This window comes from Sciurus vulgaris, assembly GCF_902686455.1.
Source record: "Sciurus vulgaris genome assembly, chromosome: 7".
NCBI classification, from domain to species: domain Eukaryota; kingdom Metazoa; phylum Chordata; class Mammalia; order Rodentia; family Sciuridae; genus Sciurus; species Sciurus vulgaris.
The window spans coordinates 33530450-33546385 of record NC_136467.1 but is presented as its reverse complement, the minus strand read 5'-3'; the positions used below and the strand labels follow the sequence as shown (position 1 = coordinate 33546385).

The 15936-nt window shown below is 39.4% G+C and overlaps 1 long non-coding RNA gene across 2 annotated transcripts in view; it reads left to right on the top strand.

Annotated features, from left to right (window-relative positions):
• The first annotated feature begins 385 nt into the window (after positions 1–385).
• The window catches only part of LOC306666240, an 83960-nt gene continuing 68409 nt past the window's right edge, over positions 386–15936 (top strand). For both annotated transcript variants that reach the window (XR_013765243.1, XR_013765244.1), the window contains exons 1-3: positions 386–481; positions 1129–1212; positions 3960–4078. This is a non-coding gene — a long non-coding RNA (uncharacterized lncRNA). The remainder of the gene's footprint in view (positions 482–1128; positions 1213–3959; positions 4079–15936) is intronic.

Below are 15936 nucleotides of genomic sequence, written 5' to 3'. Positions count from 1 at the left end.
CCCAACACTGTGGTCTCTTTTTTCCTACCCTCGTAATAGGTACTATAGCAGAAGAAATATTGTTATTTCAATGAAGGCTAACCTGAGGGTTGTTTTTTTGTTTTTGTTTTTGTTTTTTTTTTTAATCAATCATGATGTTGTAATCAAGTCTAAGAATTCTTCACTTATGATGTTTTTTAAAAATTTTTATCATTTTACACTTTACTTTGAATCTGTGATCTGAAAATGTGGGTTAATGTTTGCCCAATGCTTGTGGCTTAGGTCAAAGTTCACATTTTCTGTCTGTGAGTATCCAATAACTCCAGCACTGCACATTAGAAAGGCTTCCCCTCCTCCAGTGCCTGCTTTGGACCTTGTCAAAATCAGTTGAGTGTACGTTTGTGGGTTTTTCGGGTTCTCCACTCAGTGTGACTGAGCTATATTTCTAACCCTCCAGTACTGTAGTCTGTTTACCTACCCGTATGGTAAATCTCCAAAACAGGTAGTGTGAATCCTTCCCACTTTATTCTTTTCATATTTATCTTAACTATTTTAGTTTTTCTTTTACCTTTCCTTATAAATTTTAAAATAATCATGTCTTGCTTGGATTTTGAAAGGAATTGCAGTAAACCTACAAATCAAATTTGGGAGAGTTGGCATCTCACTATGTTTACTTCCAATCTATGACTAGTCCTGTCTTTTTTTTTTGGTGCTCGGGATCGAACCCAGGGCCTTGTGCATGCAAGGCAAGCACTCTACTGACTGAGCTATCTCCCCAGCCCCTGTCTTTTTATTTAGATCTTTAATGTCTCTCATTAGCCTTTTTCAGTTTTCAGTATATTTTCTTAGATTTTTTTAATCTAAAGTTATTTTGGCAATTATAAATGATATTGTATTTTTATTTTGGTTTTCAAATGGTCATTGTTAGTATGTTGAAACATAAGTAGTTTTATATACTGAATTTATAGCCTGTTATTAGCTTTAGTTTTGTGTTTTATTTCTTTGTTTTTGCTTTTTGGGATTCCTCGGGATTTTTGAACATAGAAAATCATGTCACCTGTAAATAAAAATAGTCTTATGTCTTCTTTTTCCAATCACTGCGACTTTTTTTTTTTTTTCTTGCTCTATTGCACTGGCTTGAACGTACAGTCCTGTGTTGAAAGCAGTAGAGAGTGGACATCTTTGCTTTGCTCCTGATCCTAGGAGGGGCACAATGTCTTTCATCCTGAAAATGTAGTGTTTTTTATGTTTGTTTGTTTGTTTGTTTTTGCTGTTAGTATTCTCTGTTGGTAGAAGGAAATGTCCATTTTAATTTATCCATCGCTCTGAGGTGTAAGAAATTCTTTTAATTCTCTCTTAATGATGAGCTTCCTTTTTTTTGTGTAAAAATGGTAGTTGCTTTTTAAAAACACTTAGAAAAATAATAACCCAAGAAGTAGTAATACAAAGAAAATAATACAGGAAAATACTTGTACTCTTGGTAAAATTTTATAATAACCATATGAGCATCGTCATAAATAACTTCAAATTTTATCTTATGATTGTATGCAAAGCAAGTGATCACATTAATTTTAATAAAGACTCTAAAATGTCTTTTGTGCCTTCTCATTATAAAGTCCTCATCCTTGTGAATTAAAGAGAGAAGCAAATGTCACCAATTATACTTGGCCCTTAAAATTATTTTATGTAGAATTGATAAACTATAATCACGTTGCCAAAAAATTTAGCTTTCATCGTATTGACAGGTATCCATTTGGATACCCGTAAAACCTTTTTCAGTATTATTGGATCTCAGTGAAATATCAACCTCAAACATGTTTAGCTTAGGAAACATTAGGGGCATTTGATTGTAATGATCATGATCTAGACACGGATGCTGAGGGAATTCCCTGGGCCTACCCCCTGGAGCATCCACAGAGCATGCTCAACACTGACAGCTGCTTCCTATGGGCAGAGGCTCCTTTCTTTGCATCTCCAGGTTCACTGAATGCAGCAATAGCTGCTGGAGTTCCTTCCCCAGGCCTCCTCTCCTCCCTCCCTCTGGAGTCTCTTCCTCTCCTCTATTGGTCTCCTTTCTATATTTGTAAAATTCCTCTTTTATCCTTTCTCCTGTCTCTTTAGCTTCCACATATGGGACAAAATGTTGTTTATATACACAATTATAAAGCACTCATTAAAATGATAATAATAAGAGAAGGGAGATCAGGAGAGTTGAGCAATCAGATGGGAGAGGAAGGAGGGGAAAGGAAAAAGTTCTAGGGAACTTGATCAAATTATTTTAAGCACCTATATGAGTATAGCATAATGAATCCCAGCATTACGTTAATTGCAAAGTATCAATAAAAAGTTACAAAAAAGGTAACAATAAAAACAATTAAAAAGTTCACTGAAGTCTGGGCCAATGGGTGGGTCCTTCACCAGGCAAATGAAAGCTTTCAGAATGACTGGCAGTAGCAGCAGGATGTTTCTCTGAACTGTCTAGATTTATTTTCAACAGGCCTCTGTTTTAACAACTACAGGGACACCAGAGGACTAAGAACAGGAAGTTACAGCTGCTTAGGGTTATTGGTTCATTGAGATAGATTTTACCCTTGAGTGCTACCTCTCTTCTCCCAGCAGGTGGCAGTAAGCCATTATGAGATGTACTGGGACACACATGCATGGAAGGCACCCTGGATCTAGTTTACTTAGGGCTACTTGGAAAGTGAACTCGAAGAACATACTGGAGCTCACTGTGAATCGGAAGTCAGCTTTTAGTTCAGAGAGCCTATGAACCACTGTTTTATTTGGTGCCTCTCAACTGGCGAAGTGCTACCTACTGTTGGAGAATAAACAAATTTACAGCAGGTTTGCTTTTGTTCAATAGGGGATTGAGGCCTGCAGTTTAATTTCTACATGCCAGCCTCTCCCCCAACGGTTGCCTTTGGGATTTTGAAGACAGATCCTGCTTTGGCTCAGCTTTTTATTGGGACAACAGACATGTGACTCTTACTAGTCACCTCCACTCAGATGTCTAGCAGTCACCTCAAATTCAACACATTCAAACCAAGTGGTGGTGTGCTGGAGTCTACCTCTACCAGCTCCTAAGAGCCTGTTGATAAATTGTCAAAGATGCTGCGAGTTGGTTGACCTACAGGTGCTAGTTTTAAATGGGCCATGGCAGAAGCATTTACAATAAAAATCCAACGCTGCCAACCAAGAGCTTCCCCCACTTCTAGCCAGTTAGGAAATATTTACCAATATATTCCTCTGATCCAAGCACACGGGCTTCCTCCCTTAACAATACCCTCTTTCCTGCCCACACGTTCCATCCACACCCAAAACTCTCATTGTCTCATTGCAAAGTCTAGTCCTAATTTGCCTCCCACTGCAGTGATCCTAAATGTGCCTACCCCCTACCTATTACTTTTCCTTCCCTGCCCTCTTGATTCCCAAAACCCTTTGTTTATGTCACAAGGTAAAATGTCCATTTCATAATGTGTGTTTCACTAGACTGGACACTCAACACTCACTATTTGGTCCAAGAGGGAGTTTCGAACCCTGTGTCTGAGACATCATGGTAACCTTACTTGCTGTGGTAGATCTTGGCACATAGTAGGTGCTCAATAAATGACTACAGTTTGGGTTCTTACATTAGAGTGACTTTCTAATTCCTTTATGTTCCACCATCTGATCCCAGTCAACTTATTAATATTATTTTTTATTTATCTTTTCCATTCATCTGGTTATATTTGATGCACTTTATTCCAACCGTGACCTTTGGTGTGCCCCACATCCACCCCACATCTCCATCTTCGTGTGCACTCTTCCTTCCCCATGGAATACTTTCCCCATTTCCTTCCAGGTCTTACTCAAAGTACCATTTTCTCTGTGGAGCTATTTTCTCCTTATCCTTTCAATTCTGCCAGTCTAAGTAATCTGATCTCTCAACAGTGTGAGTCTTTAAATTTGTCCACTAACTTCTAAATTTCCATTAAAAGGGGAAACTGAACTAATCCACTGTGGCTGAGGAGACCGCAAGGAGGAATGCCAGAGTTCATGAAGAATATCCTGAGACCCGCGCCAAAGTCACTCCCTTGTCCAGACCAAACAGAGCAGTGTGAGTGATGGATGGAGATTTTGGATGTGGGGTATGATGAAGGGGGAGGACCAGGCTGGCAGACTGGAGTCTGTCTATTTGAAGTGGCTGCCCCTTTGGCCTAGTCCCTGGGGGTGAGAGGGCTGTTTGTGCCCTGGTCTGTATCAAAGGTGCCCTTCACACCTACCGTCCAGGTCTGTTAGCTGTCCTCGTAAAACAGTGTTTGGAGAGATATCTCCTGGGAGAGAATTTTGGTTTGAAACTGGAAGAATGAAAACTTGAAACTTAATTGGGAAGCAAGAGATATATCAAGGGGGAAAAGGTAACAATTTTGAAGTGGAAAATATCTTGTGAAGAGTAAAAATAGTGTCTTTTAGGTGGCATATGAGGTGGTTCGGCTGCTAACCCTTTCATTAGCTGACTTCCTGTGCTCCATTGGGAAGGTCCTCTGAGGGCCGATGGCCACCTCTGATGCCTCTAACCAGCTGGTGTCACCTCTCAGGCCACTGGTTCCAGGAAGACAGGTTACTCAGCAAACAGTCAGCAAAGTTGCATTTCAGGAAAGCTGACCTACCAGTCGCTTATCAAGAGTGTGTTAAGCACCTTCCATGAATCCAAACAGTAACAGGTGCTGGGGAGGGTGTGGGGGTGGATATAAAGAGAAGCACATGACCTCATTTTGTTGTTGTTTTCGTACTTTGGGTCAAGTACAAAATCATGTGATTTTCATTTGGGGAGACAGACCAGAGAGATAAAATACAAATGAACAAACACTTGCAGTAGGAAGGGAATACTACGGAGTCAAAGGCTTTTCCACTGACTCATTGAACCTGGGTACTCTCAGGACATAGCTCAGAGAGCCACTGTGGGTCATTTCCCATTAGTGCCAAGCACAGACCTTGTTCTCACCCAGTCCCATCTCTAATTGATATTCTGTTTCATCTTTCTATTAGCTTTTGACAGGGATCTAATATTTCTGGGGTTTTTTGTGTGGGTATCCTAATAGTCTTTCGTGAAAGATTTTTAAAAAATTTTTTATTAAAGATTATTTTTAAATATGTTTTGTAATTTTGATTGTGAACTTAACGTTAGGCCCTATCTGTGCAAATCCCCCACTGCCCTGCCTTTCAAAGTTTCCATTGCTTTAGTCAGGCACAGTGGAGATATTAGCATCTCCCTACTAACTTCTATAAGTCTTCTGGGGTTCCCAGACTACCTAGGTGGGGCTGCTTCAAACCTCGAACTGCTTTGTGGGAAGGCACGGCTATAAATTCCAGAGGAGATTTTCTTTTTTCCTATCTAGGCAGATGAGACTATTTTTCTTTGTATTTGTGGGTGGATTTTTCCTGGTCCACTCCTTCAACAAAGGTTTGGTTTGGTGAGTGTTCTAACTTTACAGGGAGGGAGGTGGCATTTAAAATTGCATTTCTACCAGCTAGGTTTGGTGTTTCATATGCCCTGGTCATGGGGATGCTAAGATCCCAGACTACTGATTATGGGAAATGGAAACCTTCTCCCCTCCCAGGGCAGCCTCAGTGGTATTTGCCATTCATGGCTGTAGTTTTTCTGTTTTGTTTTTGCAGTACTGGGTTTTGAACCCAAGGCTTTGTGCATAAAAGGCATGCACTCTACCAACTGAGCTATACCCCAGCCCTCATGACTGTAGTTTTTAAGTTCTTGTTATCTGAAAGTCTACAGAATTCCCCTTTTTTCTTGAGATTTCAACAACATGCTTTAAAGAATGTTTAATAAATATATGAAAAAGTGCTCAACATCTCTAGTAATTTCTAGCATCTAGAACTGCAAACTAAAACAACTCTAAGATTCATCTTACTCCAATTAGAATGACTATTATCAAGAACACAAACAATAATAGATATTGGCATGGATGTAGGGAAAAAGGCACACTTTTACATTGCTGGTGGAGTTGCAAATTGGTGCAGTCAATTGGTGCACTGGAAAGCAGTGTGGAAAAATTCTCAGAGAACTTGGAATAGACCCAGTTATCCCACTCCTTGGTTTATACCCAAAGGACTTAAAATTAGCATACTACAGTAACGCAGCCATATCAATGTTTATAGCAGCTCGGTTCACAATAACTAGATTGTGGAACCAACCTAGATGCCCTTCAACAGATGAATGGATAAAGAAACTGTGGTATATATACACAATGGAATGTTGTTCAGCCATAAAGAAGAATAATATTATGGTATTTGCAGATAAATGGATGGAATTGAAGAATATCATGCTAAGTGAAATAAGCCAATCCCTATACAACAAAGGCTGAATGTTTTCCCTGATAAGTGGATGATGATATATAATGGGGGGTAGAGAGTGGGGGATGAGAGAAGAATGGAGGAACTTTAGATTACTTAGAGGGAAATAAGAGGAAGGCTGGGTATGAAAAAAGGTGGAGTGAGACAGACACCATTATCCTACATACATGTATGATTACACAAATGGTATGAATCTACATCATGTATAACCATAGAATGAAACCCTATTTATGTACAATGGATCAAAATGCCAGTGTGCAAAAAATTTTTAAAAAAAGAATGTTGACCATATTTTAACGAAGATTTCTAGTCTCCACCCCCAGGAATTTGCAACTTGAGGCAAAACCTAACATTTACCTTTTTTTAAACTTTTTTTTTAAATTGTAGATGGACACAATGTGTATTTTATTTTACTTTTTAAAAAATATTTTTTCTTAGTTGTTTATGGGCACAATACCTTTATTTATTTTTATGTAGTGCTGAGGATGGAACCCAACACTCCATGCATGCAAGGCAAGCGCTCTACCACTGAGCCACAACCCCAACCCCCCAAGATGAGTGTATTTCTAGGTTTTGGAAGAATGTTAGTTTGTCTACAGCCCCCAGACAGAAATCTATACAGCAAATCTTAATGATGAAACAAATTCAAGCATTCCTTAGCCTCTACAGACACCTCTGCAGAGCAGGACCCCATGACAGCTGCTCCTTCTCTGGATCTTTGGACCTTTCATAGATTTAGAGACAGAAGTTTGAATCCTGCCTGACTCCCCATGGCAGAAATAAATTATATATTAGAGATATGCCTCATATCACCAATATTCAGTGATAAATATGGCTACTTTCTTTACTTTTCTGTGTAATCTCTTTAGATCAGTCTGCCTTTATTAATAGAGTCCAGCTTCTATCTTTTGAGGCTCCACTTTCTCCTGGGGATTCTTCTTTATGCAGGGAGGCAGTTCTCCAATCCCCATTGTTGTCCCTCAGTGCGGCTTTTCCAGCTACTGCCACATGGGGGCGCTGCTAACACGGTCCTTCTGGTCCAGGTTGTTTGCTGCTTCAACTTTATCCTCGCTGGTAACATCATTTGGACAGCCAAGTCACAGCTCTGCAGGGCACTCCAGATTTGCAGCAATCCTATTTTAAAAGCTACGATTACAGTGCCTGGTCCTGAGGGCCTGTTAGCCTCAGTCACTGCTGTTTCAAAGTGGTTCTTTCTCACTCACCTGTCCTGCATTACAAGTGTTTAGACGGTTTGTATTTCCTTCAAGGATACTGGGCTTCCCACATCCTTTTTGTTTCTCAACTAAAACTAATAAAAATGCTAACTTTCATGGATAAAATGCTTTGTGCATTTCACAATTAACAGATACTCAAATTCACTGTATGCAGGCTAGGCGTGGTAGCACAGGCCTGTAATCCTTGTAACTGGAGACGGTTGAGGTGGGAGGATGGTAAATTCAAGGGGCGCCTCAGCAATTTAGCAAGACTCTCAGCAACTTATATAAGATTCTGTCTCAAAATAAAAAATACATAAAGGGACTGGGAATGTAGCTCAGTGGTGACAGGCCCCTGGGTAGTGCCCACTACCAAACCAAAAAATAAAACACAACAGAAAATCCATTACTCCCATTTCCCTTGCCAGTGGTCTGAGACTCTGAACTAATTGATCCTGATCTGAATTCTACCAGGTGCTAATGCACAGTAGTTCTCAACTGTGGTCTGTGGACCAGGAGTATCAGCAACACCAGGAGACTTGTAAGAAAAGCACATTTCAGATTCCACCTCAAAGTCATGTTGTCAAACTTTGGAGGTGGGTCAGCAATCTCTTAAGCCCTGCAAGGATTTTGATGATCACTCAAGTTTGAGAAACCATTCCATCCAACACATATACCATTATGGATACAGTGCCTGTAGACATAAGATTTTTAAAGGCTTGCAAAAATTTGAAAAACAAAGTTTTGTCTCTAAGTCAAAATGTGGAAATACTAAACTGTTAATCAAAATTAATAAATATTTCATGATTCACATGATTCACAGTGCAAAACAATATGCCAATTATTCAGTTAATCCGAATTCTTATAATTATCTATGCAATGCCTTTAAAATTTCCAAATTAAGTGTATATTTGGGTCTGGTTTTGTTACTTAATTCTTGAATATAGAGACTCAATTTCTTTTAACGGCATCTGTGCAGATGAAGTTAATGTGGGAATGACAAGGGTCAATTTCCAGGACTGGTTCAGATGACCACAAGATGTCGGTGTAATCTAAAAGAAAGAGCAAATGACTATATTATAGTGGATTTCCATTAAAACACCTTTAATGTAACTCCTCGTCATGTACAACCACAAGAATGGGAAGTTATGTTCCATGTATGTATGATATGTCAAAATACACTCTACTCTCATGTATATCTAAAAAGAACAAAATTTTTTTAAAAAAAGTTACCTAGGGCCTCACTAAATTGCTGAGGATGGCTTGAACTTGTGATCATCTTGCCTCAGCACCACCAAGCTACTGGGATTACAAGCCTGCACTACCACGCCTGCTCACTACAGCAGTTTTAAGAGTGTAAAATTAGAAACTAATTGTTTAGTAATAGCAAAGTTTTTAAATAAGTTGTAAAAAAAAAAACTGAAAAAAATGCCTTTAAAATTAAATCACTATGGATAAATGAAATGAGAAATATACCTCCTAAAAATATATAATCCTATTAGTTTGTTATAGCAGGATGTCACATTTTATTTCTATGTTCTTCCCATCTCTTCTCTTCTACCTATGTATTCTCTAATCAGGTTAGATGTTTCAGTAAGGTGGAAAAGAACATTAAAAAGCTTTACTGAATGCTTATTATATACCAGCTACTATGTACCTAGCACAAAAATACTTAAAAGAATGCATTGAATGAAATACTAATTTTTTTATTCACATCAACACAAAAGGCATTTGTTATTGTTTTCTTTTACTGATGGGCAAACTGAGACTTAGGAAGGCTAAATTACATTCTAAGGTCACACAGCTACTAAATGTGAATCTAAGATTCACGTGCAGGCCTTTGTGTACCAGAAACCCTATACCATGCTGCCTCTCTGAGAAGGAGAGTGGATATTGTCTTAGGACAGTTTTTACTGCGCAAGGAGTATTGGTGCCATTAACTATTCCTTGGGTATCTGGAAATTTGTGAAATAATTTAGCCTCTCTGCCAGTCTATGTAGGCCTATGGACAATAAAACTATTCCTTAAGAATGAGAAGTCCAAATTTGCTATATTTGAAATGAACTTCAAAAGTGGACATTTAAGGGAAAATTTTTATGTAAGACAGCCTATTTTGAGACTTTATTACTCCCACTTCTCTTATAAGACTTCTAAGTGCAGCAAATCCCATCAATCTGTTTTGTGTTGGTTGCTTAGAGGCCGTCTGTGGCTACTGCTTGATTTGTCAACTATACAGTCACCTCCTAAAAATAGTATTTATTGCCTGATCATAAGTCTGTTTGAGAGTCTAGCCCACAGATACTATTGACAGATGATTGTCTGTTATTGTTACTGCAACTAGGGCGAATGTAATATGAAAGGTTTAGCTCATAAACACTCTTTTCATCCAGGTCCCTACTCAGATTCTTGGAAACATATCTCATTGAATGGTCCAGGGTACCCCACCTGCTAGTTCTCTGCACTTGGTATTTTAGGAAGAAGTCTAAGAAATGGAGATCCAACACATATAATTTGCTCAGCAGTAAGTTCATTCCAGCAAATAAGAATCTCTCATTGATTTTAGTCCGTATAAGGTTGTAGATGAATATCTACAGATGTGGCAAGATTCTCCTGATATATTGAGAAGTGAAAAAATGGTTACCAAATAGTTTGTTCTGTATTTGACCATTAAAATTATAAATTATATTTTGCTTGTAAATATAATTTAGAAATGTAATTAGTGAATTGTTTTTATTAAACAATCTAGAGAGATGTGTTTGCCTATAAGTAATAGAGTAGTCCTGTCCAATAGAAATATATATCACATATGCAATTAAAATTTTTCTATGAGTCTCATTAAAAGAATAAAGAAAAATATTTAAAATTAGTTTCAATGATATAATAATATATTCATAATGTACATGAAAGTATACATTTATATATTCTTAGGTATATGAATATATACATTTACATTCTATATTTAAATATAGTCTATTATATATTTTAACAACAAATTAATGTTAATGATAAATAATGAAATATATTATTTTACTTAAACCAATACAATATTATTATTTCAATATATAATAAGCATAAAATTATTGATATATTTTGTATTCTTTTCATTTTAATCTTTGAAATCAAACATGTATTTTATACTTACAGCACATCTCAATTTGTAAACAAAATTTTCATGCACATTTAATATGTTTAAACCACATAAAACTTATGACAGGAAAGAGATTCAAATATCTTTCTAGTCTTGTATTACAGTTGGAATGTTAGGTGTCCCCCAAAAGTTCACGTGTGAGACCATGCAAGAAGGTTCAGAGGAGAAATGATTGGGTTGTGAGAGTCTTAACCCAATCAGTGAATTAATCCCTTGATAAGGATTAACTGAATGATAACTTAACTGGTAGGGTGTGGCAGGAGGAGGTGGGAATTGGGGCGTGGCTTTGGGGTATGTATTTGTATCTGGCAAGTTGAGACCACTCTCTCTGCTTTCTGATGGTCACGGGAGCTGCTTCCCTCTGCCACACTCTCCTGCCATGATGTTCAGCCTCACCTCAAGCCCTGAGGAATGGAGCCAGCCTTCTATGGACTAAGACCTCTGAAACCTGTGAACCGCAAATAAACTCTTCTTCCTCTACAGTTGTGCTGGTCAGGTCACTTAGTCACAGCATTGAAAAAGCTGACTAAAACATCCCATGTGAAACTTTTTCAGTAAGTGATTACTTTTTAAAGCTAAATGAATTAAAATTGAATATAGTTAAAAAAATCAGTTCCTTAGTTATACTAGACACATTTGAGGTGCTTAGTAGCAACATGTCACTAGAGGGTATGGCTCTGAACAGTTCAGTAGAAAAGTATTTCCATGAAATCTCAAATCGTGTGACCGACAATGACTTTTCCTGCTTCTGCTTGCTTGATCCATTCCCAACACCATTGTCTGTCATCAGGCTCAGTTCCCTGTGTCTGGTTTCCCATGTATAGTGACACAGGTGGCACGGTCCCCGTGTGGACACCACTCACTGTGTGCTATGACCTCTAGATACTAGTGTTAAGTCAGATGACCTCCCCTCCTAATGCTGGGCCTGGTATGTCCAGCATCTAGCACCCTCTGTGCCAGGCTTCTTCCTCCATGAGCCTCAGCCATGATGGACTCTGTGTGATCACCTGAACCTCCCTCCAGATCTGTTCAGGAAAGAGTAGGCAGCCATGTGTCCTCTGGTGAGACTTCTCTCCAAAAGAGCGCTTTACCAAGAACAAAAAGCTGCCATTAAGCTCTGTGATCAGAGACTACTTTATAAAGTGTCCAGTCAGTTTTCATGGTAAAGAGTTGAGGTTAAGCCTGAGGGTCAGACTTGAGATTTTGGTCCTTGTCCATCAGGCCATCATTACTAAGAGTGAAAATATATTTTTATTAAAAAGTGAAATAGGTACTAGATTCTGGATGTTCTCTTTCTGGGATTGGGTGAAGACATACCTGAGACAGTTTTACCGATGTGATATAACAGTGGCCTCTGCTTCAAAATCAAATGGAAACCTAGTGGTCTTTGTAGGCTGGAACACAATTTGGATGAGAAATGAGAAAAGTCAGGGGGCTGAGATGTTCCAACCTAATCAGAGAACTCCTTTAATTGTTAAGGTCATAGGACTGTAGGCATCACAGTGTCAGAAGTGCAAGTGTAAAGAGTAGAATGTGGAAATCACTTTCAATCTCAGGAACATGCAGCTTGACTTAAGAAATCTTCCATAGCAACTGGACAGTTTGCTTTGGACCAATCAGATCAAGAAGAAATAAACACATATGCAAGGACACAGGCCTTTTTTGGCGTGAAAGTCAGAGCCCTTTCACTAAACCATCAGTTCAGGAGAGTCAAATGTTTTGGGGCCACTAAGGGAAGGGAGACGCTCATGCAAGGAGTTGGAGTGGGAGCTGCAGAGGCCTCTGGGAGGACGTGAGAGTGAGGAGAGTGTTGTTGCAGTCTTGGGGTGGGGACGTGGTAGACTCACTTGGAGTCACAAAGTGAAAGCACATTTCTGGCCCTAGATCACCACAAAAATGTGCTGTATGCTGAAGTCGGCTCTTCAACAAGTCCCACCTCCAGGAAGCCTTGAGGGTGCTGACGCCTGTACCTTAGTACCCAAGCACCTGTGTTCCTTCCCATTCTCCCTCCCTTCCCCTCTTCCTAACTTTAGTTTCAAGTTCCTGGCTTTTGCCCAGTTGTCTAACACATTCTTCAATCTTTGGGCAATATGAGTTCTTTTTTTTTTTATGAGATCTCACTATGTTGCCCCAGCAGCTCTTGAACTCTGAACTTCAAAGAATCATCCCATCTCAGCCTCCAGGGTCACCTATAGGGGCATACCTCTGTGCCTGACTAATACAAGACTTTTAATTTCAGTTCCTTCTTAAGGCTTTGTCTCTGGGCTCCATATTTGAGGAAGCATTTTTCCTCCCCCAGAATAGATCTGAGATAAAGCATCTTTGGGGCTATTTTGTCCTTGGGGCAGTAGATGCACGTATTCTGGAACCTATGAGTTTTTCAGAGGCCCATGAAAATATTTGAGTTCTGAAAAAAACATGTATTGGCTCAAAATAATATGAGAAAACTGGAAAGTTGAATTAATAAAAGTTCAATTAAAATCTACATATATAACACTGTCAACTATATTAATTGCCAAATTTAATATTTCTACAAATTTCATCACATTTGAAAATAACTTTGGAAGCAGAAATTTCTTATTTTGAAAGAATTCCTAAGCATACATGGTAATAGCTAACAGATCATGGCCAACCATAAATCAAAAGCTACTTGTAGCCAAATAATTTGAAAAGCAAAATTATTAACATCCTCTCAAAAAATTGACAGCCAAAAACTATATTTAAAGTGGGGCAAGGGTTTGTTTTGATATATTTTGTGTGATGTAGAGTAGGACTTCATCATAAAAGTACTTGGGGCCTACTAAGGCCTTAAAATAGTCCTGAAAACTCATTTCTTCCCATCCCATACCTGGCTCCCTTTCCTGGGTAGGACAATTCTGCATAGTAGGCAGTGTGGTGTGTTGGAAAGAGTCAGTAGAATATCACTGGACATACTGGTTTCTAGCTAGCAGGGAGAATTTTGATTTTCAGTCTTTTCATTTGTTTGAATACACAAATATTCCTGGGAAGATGGCAAATGGATCTGGTACACAGTAGCTTGGTAATGTCTGAGAAAGAAAGAAGATGGGTTAAATCCTGTATCCTGGGGAGGACAGAACTGAACTTGGAATCCAGGACTTAATTCAGGAGTTAAGAAACTAGGAGGGTTCAGAACCACATACCTTATAAATGTCAGCATCATCTATCAGAGGAAGGGTGTACTTAGGATGAATGTACTGATTGGGTCTTATGGTAGATCATATTGTTGTTCCCATAGATTCACTCCCTTCCCTGCAGGGCAATTACACACTCTTGCCCATTGCCATGAGACGTGCAGAGCCCCACTTCCACCAACTACACTTCCTGCTCTGTACCAGCTCAACCATGTGACTTGCTTCAGCCAATGGAAGTGCAATGACGCACCTCCAAGGAGCCACTTAAAGGGCAGTTCTGCGATGTGGCTCTGGCTCTTGCTCTTCCCTCCCTACTTCAAGCATGATGTTGTGTCCCAAATAGGGGCTATTCTCGTAGCCTGGTTCTGGAATGAGAAGCGACGCGGAGCAAAGCAAGAACAACAAAGGAACAGCTGCTAGCACGTAACTGGGTGAGAAATAAACTTATAAGCCACTGAGATTTGAGTGTTTGTTACCACAAGAAAGCTGATTCATATAGGTTCAGGAGGAAACGTCACCTGGGTGAGGGGATTATTCTCAGAGTTCTTTTATTGATCTAATCTGAAAAAGACTATTTCATGCATTAATCAGTAATAAAGAAAACCAGCATGTGGATTCTCCCAAGAACTGTGTTTTGCATACTGTGCTGCAACCAGCACTTAAGAGAATTAGAGTCAACCTAAAGTTAATCCCTGTGCCACCCTGCCACAAGGTCCCATGACAGGATTCTGGGAGAAAGTTTCTGAGAGGTCAGGAGATATCTGAGTGGCCAGTAAAGTTACTTAGTTATTTGCTCCTAATGACACCTTCTGGGATTTACTAATGTAGGCATTTTGCCCTTTTCAATTACAAGGGTGACATTTTCTTATTGCCAATTTTGCTGGAGTTAGAAATTCTTTGCAAGGTACTTTCTGTCCTTCACAGAAAATCAGTGTTAAATAAATCAAGTCATTTCCCAGTGGCTTAATTTAGCACACCACTGATTGCTACATGGTGCAAAGCTGTTGTTTCTTCTCTGAGTGCGGGATAAATGAAGCCCCTTGACTTAGACAAACATAACCTTTTCGAGCACGTCTGCATTATCCTGTTGTCTGTATCTGTTCCCTTATTTGTCTTAACACATAGGTCTCACTCATTCATTCAGCAAATATTTATTCAAGCCCATTATGTATCAAGTGCTGTTTTATACCCTGCAGCTACAGTGAAAAACAAGAGCAACCATATCTTGAGCATATCTTGTGCTCTTGATTTAACAATCTTAGAAATTCTTAGGAAAAGATTACACTAGGAAGAGGGAGTAGAAAGTCTGAGAGCCAGGAGGCAGGCCTGAGCTTGGAGTGCTAAGGAACACCTGGAAGGCCACGTTGCTGGCATGGACTTCTAAAGTTAGATGAGGCTGGAGGATGGAGGCAGCCTAGGTCACAGAACCTAGAGAGCCACCACACTAAGGAGTTTGGATTTTGTTCTAAACATAATAACAAGCTACAGGGTGATTTATATTCTAGAAAGTTTGTTTCAGCTGCTGAACAGAGAAAGGACACAGAGGGGTAAGGGGAAGGAGGGAGACTGTGGGAGGCTGTTGGAGAAGTCCAGGAGAGGGACCAGGTGACCCGGACTCCATTTGTGCTGTGGAGGTGTTCAGTAGGAATGGTGCACATAAAACTTGTTAACAGGTTGGCTGTGGGATAGGAGCAAAACGAAATCAGGGATGCCATTTCAGTTTTTGGCCTGAATAACCGGTAAAATGTTGTGGGGTTTGGCGTGGTTATCAGGAATGGGAAAGACTGTGGAAGCAGCAGACTATTTGGGGAATGGGGAACAAGAATATATATCTTAATGTGTGGAAGTGTTGTGTCCACAGGCAAATTATCTGATATGGGGGCCGCCATTGCCCACAGTTTTCTCCCACAAAGGCTGACACTCCCCTCCCCGGTTTCAAGCATTTGCCACGTGGACACATTGGAGGCCATTGAAATTTGAGGTCAGGTGAACTCTGGAGAAAAGCAGCCTTGTGAAAGTCTTCTGCTGTGGTTCTTATTATAGAGAGGGAGAAATCTAAAAAGCCAGAGAAGCACTCATATCTACATTG